The sequence below is a fragment of the Solanum tuberosum genome, unplaced genomic scaffold (assembly GCF_000226075.1).
Source record: "Solanum tuberosum cultivar DM 1-3 516 R44 unplaced genomic scaffold, SolTub_3.0 scf00399, whole genome shotgun sequence".
NCBI classification, from domain to species: Eukaryota; Viridiplantae; Streptophyta; class Magnoliopsida; order Solanales; family Solanaceae; genus Solanum; species Solanum tuberosum.
The window spans coordinates 94645-100639 of record NW_006239335.1 but is presented as its reverse complement, the minus strand read 5'-3'; positions in this window follow the sequence as shown (position 1 = coordinate 100639).

The following is a 5995-nucleotide window of genomic DNA, read 5'->3' as shown; positions in this document are numbered from 1 at the left end:
GGGGGGGGGGTTGGGGGGCTGGTTTGAGGGTAGCGTCAAAATAAATTGATTTTTTCAAAAAAAATAATTGTAATTTGAAGTTGGAAGAGAGTTTTGAAAAATGTTTTCCTTAAATTTTTAAGGGAAGTGATTTTCCTTAAATTTGAGTAAAATAAGTTGATTCGGAAAACATTTTCCAAAACATTTAACCCAACCAAACATGAGAAAAATTGAAAAACATTTTTCGAAAAATATTTTCTTTCATACCAAACACACCCTTAGTCTTTATCAGAGAAATGATCAAAATTGTCCTTTATGTTTGAATTAAGAATCAAAGTAATCCTTGTGTTTAACATGGAGCATTAATAGTCCTCCATGTTTTAACAATTGGTAAACTTTTAATATTCTTACAAACAACAGTCTAAATTTTAACGGGGCTTCTCTTTTGCACTTGAGAAAGGTTTCCACCATTGTCAACTAAATCTTCCCTTTCTTTTTCCTCAGATAGTAGCTGTCCATAATTTCACAAGTTCGGTTACCCTATGAAACAAATAAAATCAAAATAAAAAGATTGATATTTGGAGAAGTTTAGTTACATCTGTTGTTTTTGAAGAATATATTATTTCCTTTTTCTTTTTTGTGTATCTCCATTCAATGGAAGTCTGCGGCAAGAGTAAATTTTTTTATTTTTATGAATGCAAAGCAGTCTTTATCGTCATCGAGTCTTCTTTGATGTTCTTTGCGATAGATTGTTTAGACTCGAGGAGGATGCTATGCATATTGGTGTCTTGTTTATCTGAAAGAAAGTTTCTTGCACACAAGGTGCTCGATCAATTGTCTCAGTTATCATTTAGCCTTAGTCCATTCTACTTGCTCCAATTATGACGAATACATTTTAAATATTAGTAAGCTCGAAGAAGCATAGGAGAATTTTGAGAAACATGGAAGTTGAAGAAAAAAAGATTGAGTAAAATTCAATATTCTATCTTTCTTGTTTGCGTGTAATTGGTAAGCTCAAAGAAGCATATACTTCTGTCATAGTATAGAAAAATGTATTTTTTTTTGCGATGTAATGAAATTGATACATAGTATATGTGTTGATGGTGCAAATATACTATACATTCTAAAGATAAAGTATTACACATTGACCAATATAATTTGAAGATGAAATGTACATTTCTTCACTATGATGTGAATAGAATTAAAGCTACTTAGGACAAAACATATTTCATGATAGGTATTTCAATTCATAAAATCTCGAGTCTCTTGTATATACCAACACCAAAAAAATCAAAATTACATCAGATTTGCACTAGAACAACATTAAAATTTTAGCAAAATTTTACCAAAACCACAACAGAGCACCAACAATGCTTCAAAACAACACCAAAAGTTTATCAAAATAACATTAGAATTGCACCTAAACAACACTGACAATGTACCAAAAGAGTTGGACTAATTTCACACTAATACAACACTATGGTTGCATCAACATAACAACAGAAAAGATCCAAAATTGCACATGTATCAAAACAACATTAGAATTACACCAGAAGCGCAATATCAAAATAGCCTCTAAATCAGCATTAGACTTGCACCAACACCACCATCAGAAAGCACCAAAACTGCACTAGAAACAACAATAGAAAATCACTGTAACAGAACCAAAACAGCTCCAAAACTACATGAGAAAAACTTCAAGAATAGATTCCAAAATTGCACCAAAACAGCAACACCATATTTGCACTAAAACAACACTAAAATTGCACCAAAACAGCACCAGATTCGCATAGAAACTACACCAAAAAAGAAAAGAAACTGAAAAGCAATAGAAAAATATAATTTCAACTTGAAAAACACACAATGATCCGATTTTTTTTAAAAATGTATTTTTTTTATAATGTAATTCCATTTTGTTGGGTTTGTTGTGAATTTTCCTAAGAAGAATTTATTTCTTCACCTTGTCCTACTTCTCCCTGTTTTATATTTTCTTGTTGAACTTTAGAACATCTTTGTATAATCGTGTGTGTAATATATATATATATATATATATATATATATATATATATATATATATATATATATATATATATATATATATATATATATATATATATATATATATATATATATATATATATATATATATATATATATATATATATATATATATATATATATATATATATATATATATATATATATATATATATATATATATATATATATATATATATATATATATATATATATATATATATATATATATATATATATATATATATATATATATATATATATATATATATATATATATATATATATATATATATATATATATATATATATATATATATATATATATATATATATATATATATATATATATATATATATATATATATATATATATATATATATATATATATATATATATATATATATATATATATATATATATATATATATATATATATATATATATATATATATATATATATATATATATATATATATATATATATATATATATATATATATATATATATATATATATATATATATATATATATATATATATTAAAGGATGAAATAATTCAAAAATGATGTTAACATGTAGTTTATGACGAACATAAGAAGTAGTTTCCGGCTGCACATCTTTAATTTTGCAAGTCTTTTTGTCGTGATAAGACTTGTGACAAGTATTACAATCTAGAGATTTTTTTTCTTTTCATCGTTGTTCGACTTGCTCCTATTTCATCAACTTCTTTTCTTCTGTTATTCTGCTTTCTTCCTCTCTTTGTATTTGTCAAACTCCTTGGAGGCAACAGAGGAATTTTGTTAGATTTTGGGCACATTTGTGGGTCTTTTATCAGAAAAAATGCATTTTCATATATTTTTCGATACGTTTCCACCTTGTAGTAATCATGGACATAATCAACAGTGTCTTCTCGATTAGCCCAAATAGCTGCAATTGCGTGCTTGTATGGGACTCCATTGCCCAATTATCCATGATACTAACTCATATAATTTCATAAATCCATTGATTTGACTTTCTAAGTATATATTCTCCAGCTGCTTTCTTATTTTTAAGCAATATATCTTTAATCTTGGGACAAACATCACCTAAATTTCATTGTTCTGCTTTATCCCTGTTAGCTAGCATTCTAGCCATGAGTAGATATCTCAATTTCTCCAAAAGTGACAAAATTGCCATGTCTCTAGCATCAGGTACCCGGTGAGCACTCCGACTAAGGACTTGTTAGCTAAAGTTCTTGATAAAGTGGAGGAGTCTAATGTAATTTTGTAAGAAATGAAGAGTGGCGTTTCAACATTTTCAGCTGTAGTGATCTCGCATTCATCATCCATTAAGTTACTTGAAGAAAAGATGAGTCAATTGGGGGAACTCATATATTCAAGTCCTTATGATGAGTTGGTTTGTGAATAAAAATCCAATGAATGCTATTCAAGTTACCGTCATAGTCACACGAAGTAGAAAGACATTGAAAGATATAAAGGCTTGATAATGGTGATGCTCAAAAGGTGGTTGACGATGATAAACCACCTAAGGAAAAACATGATACACAAACAAAATGGATTGAAAGCGAACCGAAGTCGAATGTGAAGAAAGGTGATATTGCTGCCCCAACCACATTGCCCCAAATCTGTCACGATCCGAGTCTACACCCTGGACGTGGCCGGCACTCAAGAACCATTGTTGGTCCCCAAGAGAACCTTCATCCTGGCTGACTACAAGCGGAAGACTAACTTAAACATGCAAAAGCTTAAATCTAAATAAAATTCAATAAACTCAACTTTTCAAAACTTTAACTCAAATGAACAACTTAGAATACAAATAATATATTCGACTAGCCATAAAATAGGCAACTTAAGTTTTTAAAATATTTAATAAAATAAATGAATAATACAGACTTCTCAACTATATTGACTATCTATGAAGCCTCTAACTGGTAAAGATGGAAGTCGAGACAAGACCCACGACATCCTGATTAAACTGAAAAGTAAATGAAATCCTTCGGAAACAAGGAGGCTCACCATAGCTAACTCGAATTCCTGGATGTATCAACGAATCTCCTGTTGATGATCCCGAATACCTGTGTCTGCATCATGAAAAGATGCATGCCAATTGGAGGAATGTACGAGGATGTAAGGAGAATTCTAAAACATAAACATAAGCTTGAAACTTGATAAAAAGGAAACATACTTACCTTTTCTCAAACTTACTCAACTAAAGGAATACTCAAGGATACTCAAAACTACTCAAACTTACTCAACTCAGAAGTACTCAAGGATAAGATACTCAACTCAGAGATAAGATACTCAACTCAAATATATGATATTCGACTCTGGGTACTCAACTCAATATAAAGCAACAATACACATGCAATATATGGAAAGCTTTATAAATAGTAAAAACAACTTAGTTCATTAAAGAAAATGCAATAACAAAACTCAACTCTACTTATATAATAAAGTAGTATAGTTTCTATGAGAGTTTTTTTTAACCGACAACCACCACTATGAGCCTAAGTGGTGATACAACGTCTTGCCCACGCTGCCAGAACTGTCCTATTCTTTGCCGTCATATAGAACACTTAACTTAGTGGATGTTAAAGAAAATGCAATAACAAACTCAACTCTACTTATATAATAAAGTAGTATAGTTTCTATGAGAGTTTTTTTAACCGACAACCACCACTATGAGCCTAAGTGGTGATACAACGTCTTGCCCACGCTGCCAGAACTGTCCTATACTTTGCCGTCATATAGAACACTTAACTTAGTGGATGCACTAGCTTATGCTAAAAGCATCTTAAGGAATCATCTAAAAAGTATGATCCTTTACTACCCATGATGGCTACATGGTTTATGGAGGAGTGAGATATCTGAATTCAAACTCGGCCCTTTATCGGTGCTCAATACTACTCCCAAAATATACTTAGCTCATATATTTGTAAAAACAAAACTCTTTCTTTAGTTTGAGATAATTACTCAAAAATTTTGCTTGAAAGCTCTCTTGGAATCGATGTTCCCTTTCTTGCTCAAAACTCTTTTGGAAATCTAACTTTCCTCTCATCTTAAATGTGAAAACATTTACTCTTGGGAATGTTAGAAAACTATATGCATAGCAGAAGCATACCATAATCATACAACTTAATGAATAATAGACAACACATTGTTTATACTAGAACAAGTACAATCATGTTATGGCATATAAACTTTCTGAATTTAATTTCAGAATTACCTCTTGAAGCGTGAGCCGATACCTTCAAGTGAATCCACAAGCTAGTCAACAAGCTAGAAACTTCAAGCAAATTCATAAGCTAGTCCACAAACTAGACCACAGTTCTATGGTCTTCTACAGTGATCCCAAGTTCACTTCCGAACCCTCTCAATACTTGGGTGGACAAGTATTTAATGGAAAAAATTTATCTTTTTTCAAGGGTTAGAAGAATCCCTATTTATAGAGATTTCTTCTTAGTCCAGGGAAAAGGAATACCACGTCTTTCCTTAGAATAGAAATACATGTACATCTCCCTTTCCTTAGAAAAGAAAAAGTCATGTCCTTCTTCCTTTCCTTAGAATAGAAAAAGTGATATACTTCTCCCTTGCCTTAGAACATAGAAAGATACATACTTCTCCATTTCCTTAGAATAGAGAAAGACACAGACTTCTCATTTTTCCCTTTACAGTAAATTCTGAGTTCTAGATAAATATGGGCACGGTAGGGACCACAGAATTAATTACCGAGGCTTCCTATTATGAAAATAATTCCAAATAATTAATTTAAATTATTCTTACCATAATAAATTACAAATCATTCCACTAGAAATTCGTAATTGCACTCCTCTATTTATATTTCGAAATTCCCCATTAGACACATATGTAATTCCCCATGTTAAGATTACAGATACTAATCAATAAATTAAATTACTGACGAACTTAATTCAATGATCAATTTCCTTTAGAGCATTGCTTAACTTATTTCATGTGT